At 33.6% G+C, this 22,590-nt stretch overlaps 1 long non-coding RNA gene and 1 other non-coding gene across 2 annotated transcripts; one reads left to right on the top strand and one right to left on the bottom strand.

The window, feature by feature from the left end:
- Positions 1-9,759: 9,759 nt before the first annotated feature.
- On the bottom strand, positions 9,760-9,867 carry LOC130497818 (small nucleolar RNA R71). The gene has a single exon (XR_008936836.1). It is a non-coding gene; the product is annotated as a small nucleolar RNA R71 (small nucleolar RNA).
- Positions 9,868-18,676: 8,809 nt separating this feature from the next.
- LOC130499682 (uncharacterized) lies at positions 18,677-19,582 on the top strand. Its single transcript, XR_008938574.1, has 3 exons — positions 18,677-18,855; positions 18,936-19,220; positions 19,302-19,582. It is a non-coding gene; the product is annotated as an uncharacterized LOC130499682 (long non-coding RNA).
- Positions 19,583-22,590: the final 3,008 nt, after the last annotated feature.

Raw genomic sequence — 22,590 nt, 5'->3', positions numbered from 1 at the left:
GACTTGAACACTCAGTCCAGCTGAGTTGAGCTGATCCCCAGTTGACCCAGCTGAGTGAGCTAGTTCATCCAGCTCAGGGAGCTGACACACTCTTCATTGAGCTACACTGAGCTGCACTACATTTCATCTAGCTGGTCGAGCTTGCTCACTGCATCGCCCAGCTGCCATACACTTTGTACAGCTCTTTTATACTTGTCTCCTTCTTGGTTTAGCTATATCTTAGCTTCCTGATGCCCTTAACCTTACTTCTAGGCCATGATACCCTTTTGTTTAGGTCACATGACCTGACTGGTGCGTCTCCTTGCACCATGGTCGATCCTAATGATCATATTCAGGATCAGGGACATGACAAAAACTATTAAATAAAAGTAAACAAAATGTACGAAATGGTAAAAAAACCAGTGGAGAATACACTAGGATAGATTTCATTGCTAATGTTTTCTGCATTCTTTAATATAAAATTATTATTAGAGAGTATTCTTCAATAATATTTTAAAAATCGTTAGCAATTAAAAATTAACTAAAACCCAAAGAAAAATCAAAATCAACCACCCATACTGCTTAGCAGATGAACACAAAGAATCTCATAAAAAAATAAAACTCACATGTGTTGTTTGGGGAAATTCAGAAGAGAGCACAGTAGATATCCCTTCAAGAATGTCGTTGCTTTTTTAAAAGAAATTTTGTTGTAATCATATTGATTAAAATATACTGTCGCTGCTATTTTAAAATGAAACCCATAAGAATCTGTATTATTTTAATCTGTTCACGAATGATCAAACTCTCAATTCTTGTTTGTTTGGCCAAAATATGATGAAGTAATTAAGCGGTGATATACATTTATTTATGGTAAATAGAATATCCGATTAGTTGTTACAAGTAATTTTCCAATTTTTTTAATTTGATTTAAAATAGGAAAAATAAAAAAGCATAGATTTTAAATATTTCAGTGGCAGAGATCCGTAAATATTGTTGAAACAGAAGGTCACCTCAAAAAATGGTCTTATGTTTTAATAGTATTGATAGATTTTGATCCGCGCTTTGAAAACGCGGAATAATTTTTGGTAAAAAAGTTTATACAATTTTTCTTTAAATAGGTTCCGGCATAAGATCTGTAACTTGAATTTTGAATCGAGCCTAAACCAGAAAACGATATGTACTGTCTGAAATGTGATAAATACCAGAACGAGGTTTGTAGGATGGTAAAAAACATATTTACGGTTAAGTATTATTAATCGAACACGTACGGGTAACCCAAAAAACTGAGAAAACAAAAACAAAATCCGAAAACCCGATTTAAATGTCCAAATTAATCACAAGTATAAATATTTGAAATAAATGTACTTCAATTATTCAACTTTATATTTATTTTGAATTGGTATCTAAATATAAGTATTTAAATTTTAGATTTATCTTCGAATATATCTGAATCAAACTAATACAATCTGAATCCAAACGATATATGGTTACTTTATGATTTTTAGAATATGATACAAATTAGAAACAAACCGATATGTTATATCTGAATTAGATCGGTACTTACAAATTTATCAAAGACATAGAAAGTAATTTTAATTAGAACCAAAATTCAAATTATCCATCCCGTATCCAACCAGGTACATAATGCCCAAAGTAACTTAAAATGTGTTTATGTTTTAATAAATGTTTTGAAAAAAACCTATATTTAAAAGCTCGAAAAAAACCCACTAAAATCCGGAATTCGGTTACCGTTTGAACCACTGGTTGAACCAATAAATAACTTTTACGTATTATCTTTATAGATTTTATTTGAAGAAAATGAAGTAAATGATGATAGAAAGAACCAAAAATAGTTTATTTGATTTGATGTTAGTTTATTTTTGTCATCGATTATTTATTAATAATGATTTACTTTTGATTTATTTTAAATTTTAAATGTAAATTAACTATTCACATTAGAAATTTAAATATTTATGAATTTTAAGTCTTGATATTTTATGTAAGATATCATAACTCTTAGTTTATTACAAAAAAGAATTGATAGTCTAAACTATTTTTTTATATATTTTATGTCAAATGAAATAAAATATAAGAACAAAATTTTAGAATTTTATAAATATCAAAACTATTATTTTAATTTTTATAAAACATTTAGAAAATAATTAAATTAGTTTCTATTTATTTATTTTTAGTTAATATATTATCTATATAATAAAACTAATTCATTTATTAACCTGTGGTTCACCTGCGGTTGACCTGATTATTCAGTGACCTGGAACGTTACCCGTTTAGTGTCTGGGTCGGATTTAAAAAAATTTAGAAAAGAGGAGAAAGAATGAGATCAAAATTGTAGCATATTTTAAAAATAGTTAGCAATCAAAAATTATGGCAACAACATTATTTACGGTTATTAGTTAAATGCGGCTAACTTATTGTTTAAATAATTAAATGATATGTATATATTATGAATTAGTTACGGTTATTAATTAGAAGATTTGTTTAGATATATGTGATATCTATATAGAGATTTGGATATGAAAAAATATGAATATTACTGGAAAATCTAAATTCAAAAATACTTTTTAACAATACAAATCTTATTTAACAACATTTTGAAATTAAACAGTAGTACGGTTTAGATTATCTATAAAATGTTTATTTTATAATTCTTCTTTAATGTTTTAGTATTGTGTTTACTATTTATATAACTGTAATGTATAATTATATTTTTAATATAATATAACATCACATTATAAGGCTACCATTTTCTGTTTGTACCTAAAATTTCTCTAATTAATTTGGTGTAAAGTTTGTTCCTTACGGTAAAGAATAGTTAAAGAGTGAATGTACCATTTTATAAGTTTCCATAAAATATATGTGAAATGGTAAGACAAAGTTGACGAACATTATGAAATGTTTATATAGTGAACTTTTAAATTAAAACTATTAAATAAAAGTAAACAAAATGTACGAAATGGTAAAAAAAACAGTGGAGAATACACTGCGATAGATTTCATTGCTAATGTTTTCTGCATTCTTTAATATGAAATTATTATTAGAGAGTATTCTTCAATAATATTTTAAAAATCGTTAGCAATTAAAAATTAACTAAAACCCAAAGAAAAATCAAAATCAACCACTCATACTGCTTAGCAGATGAATACAAAGAATCTCATAAAAAAAACTCACATGTGTTGTTTGGAGAAATTCAGAAGAGAGCACAGTAGATATTCCTTCAAGCATGCCGTTGCTTCTTTAAAAGAAATTTTGTTGTAATCATATTGATTAAAATATACTGTCGATGCTATTTTAAAATGAAACCTATAAGAATCTGTATTTTTCCAATCTGTTCACGAATGATCAAGCTCTCAATTCTTGTTTGTTTGGCCAAAATATGATGAAGTAATTAAGTGGTGATATACATTTATTTATGGTAAATAGAATATCCGATTAGTTGTTACAAATAATTTTCCAATTTTTTAATTTGATTTAAAATAGGAAAAATAAAAAAGCATAGATTTTAAATATTTCAGTGGCAGAGATCCGTAAATATTGTTGAAATAGAAGGTCACCTCAAAAAAGGGTCTTATGTTTTAATAGTATTGACTAGGATAAGACCTGCGCCTTGCGCAGGGTGAATTTTATGATAAATATTTAAAATATATAGTATTGACAAATGATGTCAAGTGAGCAATATCTCGGTTTTATTATGGGTAAACATGTCGGTTTAATTACATGTTTAGGTTTTATTCAAAAAAAAACTACGGGTTTAGGTTCGGTTTGGTTTATTAAAGTCTAAGAGACCATTAACCAAAGTCATATCAAATTAGTTTGATTTGATTTGTGTTTGGTTTTATTTCGATTTGGATCGTGTTCGATTCAGTTTTAATTTAGTTTGGTTTGTGTTTGGTTCGTTTTTTTCGTTTTTTTGTGTTTGTTTAATTCAATCGGAATGATTTTTCTAGTATTGTTTTAGTTACAAAAATAATTTATAAGAACATAAACAAATCATCATTTGACACTAAGACATTATTTTCTTCATTAACATTAGTATACATTATTAGTGGAACCTTCGAATAATTCAGATATTGATAAATTAATTGCATGATTTTTAATTTTAATTATCTTATACATTCTTCGCTTATTCACCAATTTTTCTAATTAATACAAACATTCATTTTACTGAAACTTATGAAAATTATATACTACATATATCAATTGCACGCATCATATTGTGCAATATTTTATATTTACTACTTATTTTCTGTTTTTATGTAAATTATGAAATTATAAAATAATAATTATATATATTAAATAACTAAGAAATCAATTAATATATGTAATAAATTGGTGTGCGCATATAAATCAAACGATCACTCTTGGTTTTTGCAATCATTTTAGGGTAAATAAATCAAAACAATCATTTTTATATGTCGTATATAATATGTAATTAAATTTAAATGAGATTAACATAGATATTGCTTTTAATATTGTTATTAAATGAGGGTTCTATTCATATGATTTTATGATTATTTGCATATTTGTGAAACAAAATTTTACACCAACGATTTTTTTTAATGTGGATATTTAGTAGTTTCAATGATTTATAATCATTTAAAAAAATGAAGATTTCAAAATTAAAATATTAACTTTTCAATATATGTTCAATGCAAATATCAAAATATTAGTATGTATTTTCATGCGATGTATAGTCTAACTTAAACGATATGATATATATATATATAAACCTATTAAAATGAGATTATTTATTCATACGGTCTTATAATTATTGTATCCTAATATAAAAAAAAATTTAAACTTTGATCACAAAAGTTTATATGAGACTTTTAACAGTTTTAGTAATTTATAATCGTTTTGAAAAATTTAAAATACAACATATAAAAAAATCTGATTTTTATTATATGATTAATGTAATTGTGTAATTTATTTTAATAATAAATAATTAAACAAAAATGATAGAAAGTATACAAATTGTTATCAAATATTTATTATTTAAGATTATTAATTGTCGTATATATATTTTAGGCACATTAGGTAATTTCGTAGATTTATTTAAGGAAAGATATATGTAACCAATGCAATGCTAGAGTATATTTTTTAGACTATAGTTTATATAAGGTGTTCTTGAATTCTTTGAAATAAGATTTGGAAGGCATACACAAGTGCCACATATGATGGATCCTTTTTTAATTCTTACAAAACTAAGGTTCATATTTTTTAAATGATTTTCAAATAATATATAGGGGATATTAGTAATTTTTATTTTTGTAACTGATCAAAATCGATGATACATATATTTTTATCACTAATTTAATGTGTCTTGTTGATGATAGAAATTGAATTGCACAGCACTGAATATTCAGTTTAGTAACTTACCATATTTGATAATGTTGGATATTTCAAAATACATTCATCTTAATTGTATGCTGTCTTTCTTAGATACACTTCTTAGATACATGCCTTATTCATACAAAAAATATATTTCCTATGTAGTTATGTTTATTACATACGTCTCGCTGAGATAGAGACCTTATACATTCCATCTTTTTTTCTTTTTGTAACCATCAAAACTGCGCTATGGCTGTGTTTATTGGATGCGTCTTCGCATAGAACTGCATCCATGGTTAGATGGATTTAAGATTACTTAATAAACATCTTAAAACTTAAAAAATAATTAGCGATGGTGTAAGATTTTCTTGTCAGAGACACAGCGAAACCCAAACCAATAAATGTAGATCCAAACTTGAAATATGAAACCAACCAAGATGTTTAGAAACCCAATTAATACCTTGAGACCAAAGGCATCTGCGGAAGATATAATAAGCTCATCCGAAGCTCTGTCACATAAACTCTCTCAGTGTTCCTATAATCAGAAAAAAGCATTTAGTCTTTAGACAGACAGCTCATAGTAATTATTTGAAGTCTCTAGAGCACTAATTAACTTGTTTCTGGAGGAGGTTGACCATCAAATATCTAGACCTTATATTTATATTTTGGAAAGACCTCTTACATAGCCATGGTGAACGGACTTGTTTCACCGGAAACGAAGAAGAAGTAAAAAGATATTTTTTTTTAGTTTTTGGTGAGAAAGATGACATAAGTTTATGGGATGAGCAGAGTCAAGGGTTACATTAAAAGATTAAGTGCTTAACATCGTAGATATGTGACTATGTTACTTTGTGAAAAAAAAAAGTGAATATGTTACTGTTAACGTTAATAATATATAAGGGATACACTATAGTTTATAGTTAATGTTTCTAGCGAATAATTAAAATCAATTTTGGACCAACCAATTTTCCAATTGAATATAATGCTGCCACGTAGGATTAATTGAGTGCTTAATTGTTTGACACGTAGGAAGTGGCAGTTTTTAATTAATACAAAAATGAGGATATAACTTTTTAAAGCTTCCCAAATAATATATAGGGGATTCCTACTAAGATTCTTTATTTGATTTTTAAATTATTTACAATGTTATATTATTTCTTCTTTTTGGATTTTTAAAAATCAATTTTACAAAAAATTAAACTCACTTATTGTACTATTTAGAAACTTAATATTTGCCATATATTATATACTATATTCTCTCATCTATCTAAGGAGTAATCCAAAAACAAAAATAAATAGAGATGGCAAATCATAACTGCGCGCAGGCCTGGCCCAGTAAATCCTGCTGCAAGGGGGATTGGTCACTCACACTCCAGCCCCAAAATTTTGTGGACCTCACGGGCAAGGGATTGTGCAGAACTCGGTTTTGCGGGATGGGTCCGAATTAGCCTGCGGAAAATTTAGGACCCACGACATGCTTGCATTTCGTCTCTTCACTTTAAAAAGAAACAAGAGCTTGATAAACAATGGCGATGTAGGCATGAGCATTCGGAGTTCCAATTGAGTTTTGATTTTATCCAATCGGATTTTGGTTTTTCGGGTTTATCAAAATCAACCCCACTCGGGTTATATGAAAATTCAGTTCCAGATCAATTCGGGTTCGGGTCACGATTAGTAAATCTTCAAAGAACTAATACAACCCGTTGTAATTTCGGGTCGAAACTCAATCAGTTATTCTGTTTAAAATTATCTGATTGTATCTAATTTGTAACTAAATATAAGTAAAAACGGTCTTTCGGTTTTAAAGTATCTGAACTTTACCTATTTCGTAACAAAAAATAAAGTAAAATCGATTCAAAAATAAGAAAAAACATCAAACGTGATCATTCAATATCAAACTAAAAGTAAACATATTTATTTATAGAAAGAAAACCAAATAAATGAAAGTATAAAACGAAAACCAATTTCTCATGAAATGAGAATTATTGTTCAATGAAAACAAAACCAAAATCTAAAAACTTCAAGCTTCAACCACATTCAACCATCAACTTTCATGTTATAGAACCACTAATTTTTATGTAGTAGATAATTATTTTAGATATTCAATATATCTTAGTGTATTTTGGATACTTATTAGAAACTGAGATCATGTTTGGTACAAGATGTTTTTGGGGTTTTGAATGTTTCGGGTTCTATCTGATATCCATTTAGGTTCGGGTTCAGGTTAGGTGATATACCATGGATTTTACCCGTTTTAACCCTGGTATACTAGTGTTTTATTATATATTTAATCTGTTTTCTAGCCTGTTAGGTATGTTTTCAGGTTCAGGAGCATAAAGTGATATTTTTGGAGAGTTTTGGAGTACAAGAGATGATGCACCCGAGTTGACCATTCAAGACCAAGTCGGAAGTCAACATTGCGATAAGAATCGATCAATACTCATCCAGAGTTGTCGATCAATGTAGCTGAAAAGATCCACGTACTAGAAGATTATAATCGATCGATACACATCAGTGTTGTCGATCGATATCGAGGACGAAATGGTTTAGCCGACAACTTCACCAAGACTTCACCAAATTACGAGATTGCCCCTGACGAGTTTTTAACCTAATGGAAATGCTTAAATATTCCTGTTAAGTGTTTTTGACGGCAAGCTTGAAGACCTTAGAGAGAAGCAAGTTTCAAAGTTACCACAAAGCAGAGAGTGTGAGAGCGAGACTAGAGTTTTACTTGTTTTGAGAGATTAATTGGAGAGATCTGTTATCTCTTTTTGTATTTCTACTCTATTCAATCTATGCAATTCTTTCATCTATCTATTGTCATGAATTGCTTAGCTATGTCTGAGTAGTCTACTTGTTAGATCTAGGGTTTAAATAGGTTTGTGGGATTAGCCCCAAACTATAATTGCTAAGTTGTGATATTCATCAAATAGATTGCACCCTAAGCTTGTTCTAGAGTAGCTAACTAGAATATAGATCACTAGGATCTCTGATAATCTTGAATTATCTATTTGAACTAGTATCGTCTGGAGAAGAGCTAACCGCCCTCCTTGAGATCTAGTGTTCAATATCGGCTCGGGCCTAGGCATGTCTAGAAGCCGTCGATCGATATCCCGACAGGTGAATCGATCGCCGAGCGAAAGGTGTATCGATCAATATCTCTAAAGGATATCGATCGACTCTTTTTCTGTATCAGAGATCTAGATTATTTAACCAGTGAGACATCACTGAGATTAAGCGACTGAGTTCTATAATATCATGCAAACAACTTGTTAGGCATTTATAGACATTATGATCCTCATTCCTGAATAAAAGCCCTAAGTCTAGCACTCTTCATTTCATTTAAAACAACCGATCATATTGTTAGTTAGAGCAACTACCTTGCTCATTTTAGGAATTGTTATTTATATTTCCATCTTTAAAACCAACTTCACCTAGGATTGATTAGTAGATTACATTTAATTGGTTCCCTAACTCCTCGTGATTCGATCCCTAAGTACTACAGCTGTACCTCTTATTTGAGAGAGTAAGCTCTACTGGGTAATTTGAGCACTATCAAATTTGGCGCCGTTGTCGGGGAGCTTTGATCGCCATTAGATTTAATCTTACTAATCTTAGGTTTTTCTTTTTACCCCCTTTCTGATTAAATTTTTTTTGTCTTTTCAGGTACATGCCCAGCAGTACCAGAAGCTACAAGGGAAATCAACTACTATTCACAGAAGATCCTGCACACTTGGAACGCTCAATCCGCAAAGACCTACGCTCTGCATCGATCGACAGAACCGCAGTATTGTCGACCGATATTCACGTTCAACCGTCGACCGAGACTCAGATAGCACCGTCGACCGATACCGTTCACCGATCCACATCGATCGATACTACACACCGTACATTGATCGATACTAACCCGCGAAGCATGGTCGTGATTGTTATTCTCACGCAGGACCAGAATGGAAACCTGTATGACCAAGATGGTCATCTGCGTAATGCAACATATCAGAAGCTAGATGCACAGGGAAACATAATCCCTGAGCCTGAAGCTGAGGTTACAGGAGAAGCTCAAACACGATCGTTGGCAGACTACAATCGTCCAGACGAGTACTACACCAACATATCAACTATTCGACTTCCAGAGATTCATAAGCCGAACTTAGAGCTCAAGCCTCAGTACTACTCTCTCGTGTCTCAGATACCTTATTATGGGTTATCACACGAGCATCCTATGGACCATCTGGAGAGGTTCGAGGATCTTATCGCTGCCATTTGTATGGATGGAGTCCCTGAGGACTACCTACTTTGCAAGCTCTTCAAATACTCACTGATTGGAGAAGCTTCACACTGGCTCAAGCAGCTACCTACAGGATCAATGACATCCTAGGCTGACATCAAAAACGCCTTCCTGCGTAATTTCTTTGATGAGGTACGCGCTGAAGACTTAAGGAGCAAAATCGCCACTTTCGCGCAAAAGCCTGGTGAGACTTTTAAAGACGCGTGGATCAGATTTAAGTTCTTCCAGCGAGACTGTCCACATCATGGATTCAATGAAATGCAGCTGCTAAGCACTTTCTACAGAGGTATCGCCTTGAGGTATCAGATGGCTCTTGATACTGCTAGCGAGGGGAACTTCAACACAAGGAATCCAATAGAGGCTGTGAGACTTATTGAGAACCTAGCCAACAGCAGCAGCACCAAGAACACTGACTCTGACAAGAAGAAATCGGTTGCAGCCATCGGTGAAGACCAGATGAATGAAGTCAGAGCCAAGATAGATGCTTTACATGCATTTCTGGGGCAGCCAGTCTGCTCAGCTGAAGAAGGAGAGGCTAGAGAAGACGATACAGAGGGAGATGTGAACTACATTGGAGGTACTGGATTTCAGAGATATGGAAACCAGAGTGGAAACATAAACTTTTTTGGCAGTGATCAGAAGAGTAACTACAACCAGAGTTCACAGTATCAGAAACCCTTCACCAACACCAGGAACTACGGCAACTTAGCTTACCAAAACCCACCACCACCCACCCATGAGAGTAAGTTTGATGCCATGATTGATAGAGTTCTAGAAGGTCAGCAAAAGCTTACAGTAGACTTCAACGAGAAGATTAACTCTGTCTTCAACAATCTGACCACAAGGATAGACACCGTTTCCACTCAAGTTAAGAAATTTGAGACACATATTGTCCAGACTAAAGACTCTATCAGGAGAATTGGAACTTCTAAGGAAGTAGGGGAAGGAAGTAGCAAACACCACGTGAATGCCATTATAGATGATGATTTCTGGCAAGTGGTGAAACATGAGAAGCTACAAGAAGGAGACTTTGAAGTGGAAAGTTCACTAAGTTTCGGAGGATCACAATGGTGTCGATCTGAAGTGGAAAGTTCACTAAGTTTCGGAGGATCACAATGGTGTCGATCGACACCAACAAGTCCACATCGATCGATACCAACGACGTCATTTCCGGATTCGACTGCAGATTGCAACGCGGTTAGAATATTGACACATACTGAATTCACGGCTTCACATCCTCACCCACCCACCCACACCTACGAAGATATCGACCGACGAGACGAGCCACTCATCGATCGACACAAAGATGAGAAACGTATCGATCGACCTTTTTCTCCACCTATCGATCGACCCTTTTCTCCACCTATCGATCGACACGCACCTCTCACATACCGAGTGCAATTACCATCGATAGACAGCAACCGAATCAATGCACTCAGATCCACACCGAAACCACGGGCTAACCCCACAGAGACTACTGGTAACCCTTCAGACACTACACCTACATCAGAGGGAACTGAAGGAAGAAGGTTAAGGAGTAGGAAGGAGAAGACTCCTAAGAACCTCAAGATGGAAACTAATGAAAAGGAGATTGATGGTTTCACTAAGAGAGTTATCAGAATCCCACCAGAGAAACTCTTTGAGGAGGTTTACTTCACAAGCAGATTGTGGATGTTCTTCAGAGAAACAAGGGAGACTGAAAATGACATTTTAGAAGAAGGTTTGACAATGTCAGAGAAGATATGAGGAAAATGATTACTTTGAAGAAGAAGAGTGATCCTGGGAAGTTTGCAATACCCTGTGTGGTACAAGGGATTGAATTTCCTCATGCACTATGTCACACACTGGTTCATCAGTCAGCTTCTTACCAAAGGTCATGGCAGACCGTCTCGGTCTGAAAGTAGAGCCTTCACCAGAGATCTTTACATTTGTGGATTACACTCAGAAAAACTCTGGAGGCTTGATCAGAGACCTGGAAGTTCAGATTGGTAATGCTATCGTCCCTGTGGATTTTCATGTCCTAGACATCAAGCTAAATTGGAACTCTTCCCTTTTACTTGGAAGAGCATTTATGGCTACAGTAGGAGCTATATGTGACATGAAAACCAACAGGATGTGCTTGACTATGATAGATCCAGAGATCCATTATAACCCTGTCAAGCTTGGCAAACCACCAGCCAAAACCGTGGTAAAAGAAGATGATCTTGGTATCATTGCAGTTTGTCATTGTGAAGTCGAGTACGAGACAGAGTACTCGGGATTGATCGACAACACCTTAACGTCATCGATCAACACCAGCAAGTCAAAGGAGATCAACAACAAATATGGATTATCGATCGACAGACCACCAGATGATGAACTCGATCTACCAGATCATTACTACCCGTATTTCGCCATCACACCCAGCAGTAAAGAAGATGATTACTCAGTAAGGAGTTGGGCAGATAGCGGATTTCATGAGAGTTTTGCAGTAGATATAGCTAGATCTTCCCACAGTGGAGACCACAGTGAAGAACATGATGAAGATTATTGGGAAGAGATAGCTTGGAAAAACTACTTGGAGAATGATAGATTTGCAAATCGATTCCCAAAATTGATCGACATCAAGCGCCCACCATCGATTGATTATCTACTTCATCCAGTAAAACGACATCGTCCATCGATCGACATCGCCAGCATCACATCGATCGATATTGACCCGGACGATTTAAAGGACAAAATCGGAATTTCACCGATTAGGACAACACATGGGTATATAAGGTTGACAACACCAGCCGCGAAAATTCAAACCCCAATACCTTATACCCAGCAGCTTCCAGCATTCAGAAACTTAACAATGGAGGACTACAACACCATGAACAATCAATCCAACCAAGCAGCTAGACGATCACCGTCGATCGCCACCACCACATCACCATCGATCGACGCCTTCAACAGAGCTCAATCTCGATTTCATGAACATTATGATATCAGGAATGTTTCACTAATACCTGATGAATTTGGAATTTTCAGGGACACATATGGCTATGCAAGAGAAATGGAGGGAAGAGTTCTGCACATAACCAGAGAAGACATAGCAGACATCCTCCAAGTTGTTAATGGACCAGAAAACCTGTTCACACAGCAACGTGGCCATCCAGACATCCTAGCTCCTGTCCAGGACAACCACCACGTCACCATGAGAGAGGATACAGTTTCTGAAAGCTTCGGTCAACCCAGAAGTTCACCATCGATCGACATCGTTTCATCACCATCGATCGACGGCGGATATCCCAGATCGATCGACAGAGCAAGAGTCAGATCGCCCGACAGACGTTTGGAGTTTGGACGACGTGCCTTTAATACTGATGGATCGAGGAGATTCAAATGGGAAGCAAAGGATGAATATGGTGTCTACAGAGATGAGTTTGGCCATGCTAGAGGAGTTGATGGTGAAATCATCCCTGTTACCAAGGAGCACATAAGGAGAATTCTGGAGAGAGCATCTCTTTTTCACAAAGGTTGCTTACGCCTTCCAGAACACATACGCCCTTAACATGCATACAGACCACCACCAGTACCTTATAGTATAGAGAAGATAGATGATATGGTGACTGATGTATGGAGAGCTCAGGCACACCTTGAGGCAGACATGCGCACATTGGTGGAAGACACTTTCCAGCCTCTGGATATCAGCTACAAGGATTTCCAAAGTGATATGGCTGAGATAAGAATGGAGCTTGGAAACATATTAGCCATGGTTGAGAAGGAAGCCACGCACCAGTATCGATCGACACAGTACCTGTACCGTCGATCGACATCGGCAAGACTACATCCAAGGACCGACCAGAATGTTCATCACCTAAGAAAGATGAATGGGAGATTGCTTACATCAATACTCAGATTGGAGACGTCTACAACCCTCTCAGCAACAATGTCGAATGGTTAAGCAAGAGGATCGATCTTCTACAGAAAGAGCTAGCATCAATTCTCAAGAAAGATCAGGCTCAGAATGCTACTTTTCCATCGATAGACAGGCCTAGACCGATATCGATCGACATCGAGCAACCACCAGCGAAGAGAGCATGCACAACAGCAAAAGTTGATCAGATCAAACAGGAGCTGTACGAGGCTATGAATGCTATGGAAGATAGACTCAATGGGAGGAGTGATGACATTGATGACACTGTCAACGAAAGAGTGACCAACCTTTGCAGAGCTACTGGTCTATTGAAGAATGAAATACGTAGTATGCAGCGAATTCTTGAGTACCAAGGCCAACGCTCAGAATCGATCGACAGAGTTGACACTGAATCGACCGATATAACTCCCAGCGAAACGACCGACGCACAAGTTGTAGCATCGATCGATACCGAGTCTTTGGCATATCAAAATCACCAGATTCATGACCAGCACGACACTGCACAACATGAAAAACTGTCTGAGCATTCAGCATTTGATTTTTATCAACATCAGTTTGACATGGAAGATTTAGACACAAGGTTGCAAGTCATCAAAGCAGATTTAGCTAAGATGCAACCTAGATGGACAAGATCAGATGATGCCACAAGAAGCTTCGCTGCCACATGGTTTAACAGTAGGAGACACAAAATTTATGATTGTTGTCCGATGATCAGCAGTTTCTGCACCCCATGAGTCACACACCTACCACAGTCAAGCTAAATGACTATAACAAAGCGCTGAGTGGGAGGCAACCCACTATTAGGTTTTCTTTTTTTTTTCTTTTATATTTTTCATTTTTACTTTTATTTTTCGGATTTATTTTTGCAGTTTTTATAAGATCCGAGTAGAATGATGATTCTGTCGAGCGACACGTACAATTCATATCGCTCGACACCACACAACCATTACTAACGATCGACGTACACCCCTACGAATCGATCGACACCTTGTCGATCAGGTTAAATCGTTCTATCTTGTTATATTTATTTATTATGATTTATTTTATTTACTTCATTCCGGCTGTGTTACACTGGGACAGTGTAATTTAAGTATGGGGGGAGTTTACTAATATGTGTTTTTATTTTGGTTTTTATTTAAAATATTTTTCAAAATTATTTTTCACATAAGTATTAAATAGGGACATTGATATAGATTTATATTTGATTGTCTAACCAATCTTTATCTTTAGCACCATTCTAGATTTACTGATTGCAGATAGTACTAAAGATGCTAAAGTGGATCAACATGTCACCTATATACACTAGCTGAGATTGTTTGAAGGAACCAAAGCTGACCTCCAACACTAATACTAACTTATTTGCTTGTCTTGGGGCTTGGAAATCACTGGATCGGAATCCTCCTATAAGTCTGGAAGGTAAAAAGTCTGTGTGTTTCTGGTTCCCTTCCTTCTCTCTCTTCGGCATCTCAAGATCTAAAGTTTATGTTATATAAGATTGAAATGATTTTTTGAGAGGCAGAGGGGTAGGAGTGTCTCCTGCAACCCCAGTATTCTGAATCTCAAGGATGATCACACATTGTGGAAACGAGGGATAGGTAAATTACGAGAGACTCCATTATTCGCTAAACTTTGTCAAAATGTATGAGTTACAATGCAAATGTCAATGAGATAGACTAGATGACCTTTGTGGCATCGAAACCTATTGAAATTGAAACTAATAAGAGATTCAGAGAAGAGAGATGAGGGGAGAAAGGGATCAGAGAAGACTACTTGTGTGTTCAGATACTTGTTTAAGTTGAATCCATGTGTCCTTTGATCGATACTCCCAAGGTAAAGCATGCACTTTTATTTTATGTTAAGAAATGAGGTTAGTAGAGGGGAATGTCAGATGAGATTTGCTAATTTGTTGACTAGATGAATTTGGTTGCTAAGCTAGGATAAGGCATAATAAACTTATGTGATTAGGATGTTTAGATATGGATTGCAAACCCATAGAGTGATGACTTCAATATTTTGAATCTTTGAGTTCCTAATGTTTTCAAACATTTTCCAAAGATTACTGTTTTTACTTGAGGACAAGCAAATGAGTAAGTTTGGAGGAGTTAATATACTATGGATTTTACCCGTTTTTAACCCTCGTAGACTAGTGTTTTATTATATACTAGATTTTAATCCGCGCTTTTAAAACGCAGAATTATCTCTTTTGCAGTTTTTTTAACTTTTTCAATATATAAATTATATAATTACTTTTAAATCTTCTTTATTGCTTTACATTTACAATAAAACAATGATGGATTTAGTGTATATTGACAGTATTAGATTTTATTTGTATTATGCATAAAAGAAATATTTTCAACTACAAATACTATTATCAGAATTTTTAATTTAACAATAAAAAATAATATCATTAAATATTTGATTGTCATATTTTTGTTTTTGATCAAAATAATAATGATATAATGGGATAGGATATATCGTTTAAATTATTTAGAAATAAAACATATATTGAAAACAACTAATAAGACACATTAAAAATGTAAATAAATACAAAGTTGTATATAGAATAACATAAATAAGAAGTCTTATATAGCTACATGTATTTATATATTGGATACAACAATATCTATACAACTTAAAAATAAATAAATACAATGGCCACTCTAAATATACAGAAATCAATATATTGTTTGACAAAAAAATAAATACTAACATATATTTATTTACTTTTTACAGAAGGAATTTTTTACATTAATCTTTCGTTTCCTACATAATTATCGGATACAATTATGTTTGATGGTGGGCTTTAGATTCATACATATGTTGGTAGAAAACTGACACAGGCCTACATCTATACTATTAAAGCAGGATCCTATTGATCTTTTTACTAAAAATACCCTTTTCTTTAATAATATTGCATATTTCATTAAAGGTAATCAAGTAATATTAATAACAAATTTATATGGATAATTTTTTTGGATCCAGCCCACTGCCCACATCATTTCTTTTTGTCCATTTGGGCCGATTAAAAAATCAGATCCAATTCTTATTTCTTTTCTCCAAGTTCAAATAATTTATTTTCAATCATTCTTAATATTTTATGTAGTGAACAAAAATTAATCACTTAATTATTATGTTTTTTCTTTTTAATATAATTTAAGCATCATAAAAAATTGATTTTTTTCATTGAAAATTATAAATCTTTATTTAAAGTATATAATTTTTTATTAAAAAGAAATTAACCACATAATAAAATTAATTTTTCAGAGTTATACCAACTTAACTAATTCATTAAAAATAAATTTTAATTTTCTAAACATAAATACTCATTAGACCTAAACGTTCGGGTACTCATTCGGATACGAATCGGTTCTTTCGGGTATCGGGTTTTTCGGATTTTGAAATTAAACCCCATTCGGATATTATAAAATTTCGAATCGGGTTCGAGTTGGGTCTTTCCGGGTCCGGGTGGGTTCGGTTCTCATGGATAAGAACCTGAAAAATAACCAAATAACCAAAGTATCTAAAACGGGTTCAATTATTTATACTCAAAGTAACCAAAGTATCCAATTCAGTTCAAATTTTTGTATCCAAATTACTCAAAAGTAACCAAAAGAAACTAAAAATATCCATTCTATACAGTCTTTTGGGTAAATTTTATCCAAATTATCATATTTTATCCAAAAATACTCAAAAATACTCAAAAATATTAAAAATAACTACTATAGTTAACTTATAATATTAATTTAAAATATTAAAATAATCATAAATATAATTATAACATATGTTTTTAGATATATATTCACATTTTAGATATCTTCGGGTACTCATTTAGTTCTCGGTTCGGGTTGGGTTCGGGACCGGTTCTTCGGATATAGCAATTTAGAACTCATTCGGATATTTACCCGGGGTCTGATCGGTTCGGGACCCTGATTTTCGGATCGGTTCAGGTTGGTTCTTCGGGTCCGGATATTGTGCTCAGAGATATACTCATTTAAAATGAAACATGATAAAGAAAGATAAAAAGTTTAAGTCTTTTATAAAAAAACAAATATATGATAATATGACATTTACTAAATATTTGTCAATTTAGAAAAAAATAAAGGAAAATAAATCCGCGCTTTGAAAGCGCGGATCAAAATCTAGTCAATACTATTAAAACAGAAGACCTATTTTGAGATATCATTCTGTTTCAGTAGGATTTACAGTGAATTGCCACTGAAACATTTTTAGCCTATTGTTTTTATTTAATGCTTTATTTTTTTTTAATCCTTTAAGCGTAAACAATATTCTGCTATGGTTAACTTAAATCTAACAATATCAACGTCTTATCCCACTAGTCGCGGCTGTTACAACTAATATATTTATTCTATAAATCAATACAATTTTTTAAACCATTAGGATGTGACTATAGTGTTAATCGATTTTTTTAAACCATTAGGATGTGACTATAGTGGCTGTAAACTCTCATGAGCTATATACATTCATCTTAATATGCACGAATATTATGAACATTTATATTCATAACATCAGCTTCTATCAGCCTATTGACATGTTCATTTTGAATAAATTTTATTCTCTACAACCCATAACATAAAACACTAAATAAATGTAGTTTCTTATTATTGTTTATATACCCTATTTTATGAAATTATAAGACCTTGACTTATCATTTTGTTATTGTATACGAAATTCTTATTTAACTTTTTAAAAGTTATTTGAAAACATATTGGCATATACACGGAAGATCCTAATTGAAAATATTTATCAGCAACAATTTGTTTTAAATAAATGTAATCTCAAACACTGGTTTACAATCCAAACAATATTCTGGTATAATATCTTAACTGGTTTAAAATTAAATCATATAAAAAACAAATAATATATTTTATGTAACTTAAATATTCTCAAATCTTTTATATGCATAGAATATTCCTCAGTATAACCAATATCAATACTATTAAATATAATCATTGATGTTTTTTAATCACTAAATTGATTAATAAGGAAAATATTTGTATAAAATCTAAACAACCTCATATAATATTCCCAAGTATAAATGTTTTTTGTATATATCTGATTTACCAAATTTTACATCGTACAACTTTATATGTTGTATATATATCACAATCCATCACAACAAACCAGACCATTCAAAAACACAACTCAATTTCTCAAAACTTTTAATCCTTATCTATTCTTATGGAATCCGTACTCAAAATAAGCAATTTAAGTGAGGTTAAGCCGTACAAATCTTCATGGAGCGTTTCAGTGAAAGTTATTCATACATGGATTCCATTCGGTTTGGTGCATCTCTTAAAATGATTTTAGCCGAAAAAATGTAATAATCACAACTCTCTGTCGTGACTTTGATATGTGTAATATATGATCTAATTCCTCCTATTTTTAACAATGTTTCAGGGTGTAAAAATTCATGTCATTTGCAAACAATATCTTATGCAACAATTCGAGAAGCAGATTGGTGTTTGGGAATGGAAAGTTATTAGCAACTTTTCATTACGTGCAGCTTGTGGTACCAGTTGACCCACCAACCATGTGTTCAGAATTGAGTTCATGAACCACACCTTGGTAACAACCACACTTTGGTAACAAACTGTAATTTCACGTGCTGCGATGACATGTTCCTAAATCTCCATGCTTTTGCCATCATTATAGATGGTTCATGAGACGATCGTTTTCTTATTGGTGACTATTATTTTCTTATAAAGTGTATTCGTTATTGTATCTATATTAAGAATATATTTTACTAATATCATTGCATAACAGATGTGGTTGGAGTGATCTTTGACTTTGGAGGTCACGATATTGGTCAAGCTGGAAGGAAAGAAATTGCCAAGCTGGTCAGCCCATATAAGGCTCCAAATGGGGAAAACGTATCAGGCGTTGCGGATCTAGCGTATCGAACTGATCGAGCAGAACAAGAGTGGATCAGGCGGATCGAGCGGTACAAGAGTGGATCAGGCGGATCGAGCGGTCCAAAACATATATTTGAATGGTGAATATGGATAAAGTGTGGTTCAAAGTACTGTACTAATTTAAATTAATCTATTAAAATGTAATGTTGTTTACTTTCAAATTTACTTTAAAAATAATTTATAGATGAAAAATAGATTTTTTATTTGATTATAATATAAAATTTTAAATATACATATATATATATATATATTTAATATTAACTAACAAATCATTTTAATATATTTAAAAGATTTTTCTAAAAAAAAAAGATATTATTAAGTAAATAAAGTATAATGTCTAATAATAATATATATAGTTTATTTGAACAAGGATGGACATTCAAGTATTCATTCATATTTGGTTCATCTCAAATGCTTATAATTTTGATTCTAGATAGAATTATATTTTTGTATACTTTTGAGATAACTCAAACATTTTTTAAAAATATTTTAAAAGCAAATTAAATAAGGGCTTTTTGCATAAGTGACTCAAAACTTGAAGTCAAACAGAAAATTAAAATTTTTTTTTTTCTCATTTTTTTGAGTTTTTAACCCCACACCTGCATTTTATCTACGAAAATGCCATTAACTTTTTATTTTTTTGTTTTTCGAAAATGGCTTCTTTACTGTCTCAACCTCATCTTCTTCAAGTATTTACAATATTGCCACTGCAATGAATAGTGGGAACAACCTTGTACGAACTGTTTGGAGCTTTTAATGCCCTTTAATGCACGTAAATCTCTTTACACTCTCTCTGTTTCAATTTTATGAACTAAAAACAATATTTCTTTCACTTTCTCTCCATATTCATCCAAAAAACTCAAGCTTTGATTCAAAATATGGGCGATGGTTGACAGAGCCATATTTCTTTCGTTTTGACTTACGGTTGCTTTCGTTTGAGGTTGTGGGTGGTTGGAGAAGACCCTGTGTGCAAACGAAGTCATCTCACCTAGTTTAAGGTACGAATTTGATTTTTTTTCAAAATCTGTTCGCGTAGAAGACTTACAAGTAAGTCATCTGTATGTAGAAGACTTACTGATGAGTCTTCTGGTCAAACGGACGACTTAAACTAAGTCGTCCAGCTTTGTTTGTTGAAAAAAACACTCCAGACGACTTATAAACTTTGCTTATCCCGGACGGCCTTAAATTAAGTCGTCTAGCTGGACGACTTTTAGTTAAGTCGTCTGGAGAAAGTTAAATTTCAAGTTTTATTTTTCAATTACAAAACTAACCTAGGACGACTTACATGTAAGTTGTCTAGTTTGAATAAAATATTGTAATTTTTACTTTCCAGAGACGACTGAATTATAAGTCGTCCAGAAATAGTCAAAGATCTGACACGATTCGGTCAAATGCAAAACTAGCCCGTTTCTCGTATAAGTCGTCTGAATTTTTTTTTTAACAAACAAAGCCGGACGACTTAGAATTAAGTCGTCCCTTTTAATTTTCAATTGCAAAAGTGACCTCTTTAGACGGCTTACCTTTAAGTCTTCTGGACGACTTAATTCTAAGTCGTCTGCGATAATGTTTATTGAACTTCTTCATTTTCTCTATGTTTACTAATGTGTTTTATTTTGAATATTTGCAGATGATTTTTAAGTTACATGCAGTGTATGGAGAATGGTTGTTGAGAGATTTCCGTTGGGATTTTGTGGTTGATGATCTCAAAGGAGCAAGATTGTTTTTATTGAATGAAGATTCAACACATGCTGAACTTGTTGCAATGGCTCAAGAAGATTATAACCTGGATATGAGATCAGTGACTGTGGAGATTAGCTACTCATTACCAGCAGAAATGATGATGACTCCAGGCAGTCCTCCCATTCATGTTACAAGTGATAGACAAGTTCGAAACTTGCTCGAGATACTCAAAACGCATAGAGTATGTCTTTGTGTATCAAGCCGCAGCAAGGTGGAAACGGTTTCAGAGAAAAGAGAAGAAGCTGGTGAATGGGAAGAAGATGTTGGTGATAATGATGAAGCTGGTGAATGGGAAGAAGATGTTGGTGATAATGATGAAGCTGATGAATGTTTTGAAGATGTTGGTGATAATGAGTCTGTTGAAGATGAAAATCAAGATGGGGAGGAGGAAAATGGGGAGGAGAAAAATGGGGAGGAGGATGCTGATAACACTATTGTTGGTGAAACGGATCAGAATGGTGGGGATTACAGTCTTTATGGAAAGGTTCAAGATGAGGACGAGGAAGATGATGATAATATTTGTTTTGAAGAAATTGAAAAGACATATGCTAAGACAAATGCTATTGAAGGAGGAAAATCAGATTGTACCAGCATCTATGTCAACCAGAGTTATTGTTAGCAAGGATGCACTGCTTTCAGAGCTGCGGTTGACAGCAGTGAGGGGTAAGTTTTCTTTCAGAATATACAAATCAACAAAAACTCTCCTTGTGGCAATATGTCGGGTTAGCGGTTGTGGATGGAAGATCAGAGCGAGTGTGAAACATGGGCCAAACACGTTTTGGGTAACAAAGTATGTGGAAAAACACTTATGCTCAATTGGAGACCGAATCGCTCAGCGGAGACACTGTTGGTAGTCTTTTCATTGATCGTGTTGGAATCATTGATGGGATAACTCCACAGCATATCACTGATGCAATGAAGAACATGTTTGGCATGACACTTGATTACACCACTTCATACAGAGCATTGTTATATGCACAAAAATTGGTGAGAGGATCAGCAGAAGAAGGGTATTCGCGTCTGCCTTCATATCTCGAGCAAATCTCCATTGCAAATCCTGATTCTATCACGGCTATATAACTTGATTCTAAGAAAAGATTTAAGTATCTATTTCTCTCTTTTGAAGCTTCTATCAAAGGTTTTAAGTATCAGAGAAAGGTCATTGTGGTGGATGGAACTCACCTAAGTGGAAAGTATGGAGGTGTTATGTTAGTTGCAGCCGCACAAGATGGCAATTTTCAGATATTCTCATTGGCTTTTGGGATCGTGGATGCTGAAGATGAACCTTCTTGGGAATGGTTTTTCACAAATTTGGCTAGTTGTATATCTCATGACAAGCCTCTGGTGATAGTCTCCGACCGGCACGCGGCCATTAAAAGTGCGTGTGAGAAGGTGTTTCC

Source organism: Raphanus sativus, chromosome 1 (genome assembly GCF_000801105.2).
Source record: "Raphanus sativus cultivar WK10039 chromosome 1, ASM80110v3, whole genome shotgun sequence".
In the NCBI taxonomy this organism is placed as follows: Eukaryota; Viridiplantae; Streptophyta; class Magnoliopsida; order Brassicales; family Brassicaceae; genus Raphanus; species Raphanus sativus.
This window is presented reverse-complemented; position numbering and strand designations above follow the sequence as displayed.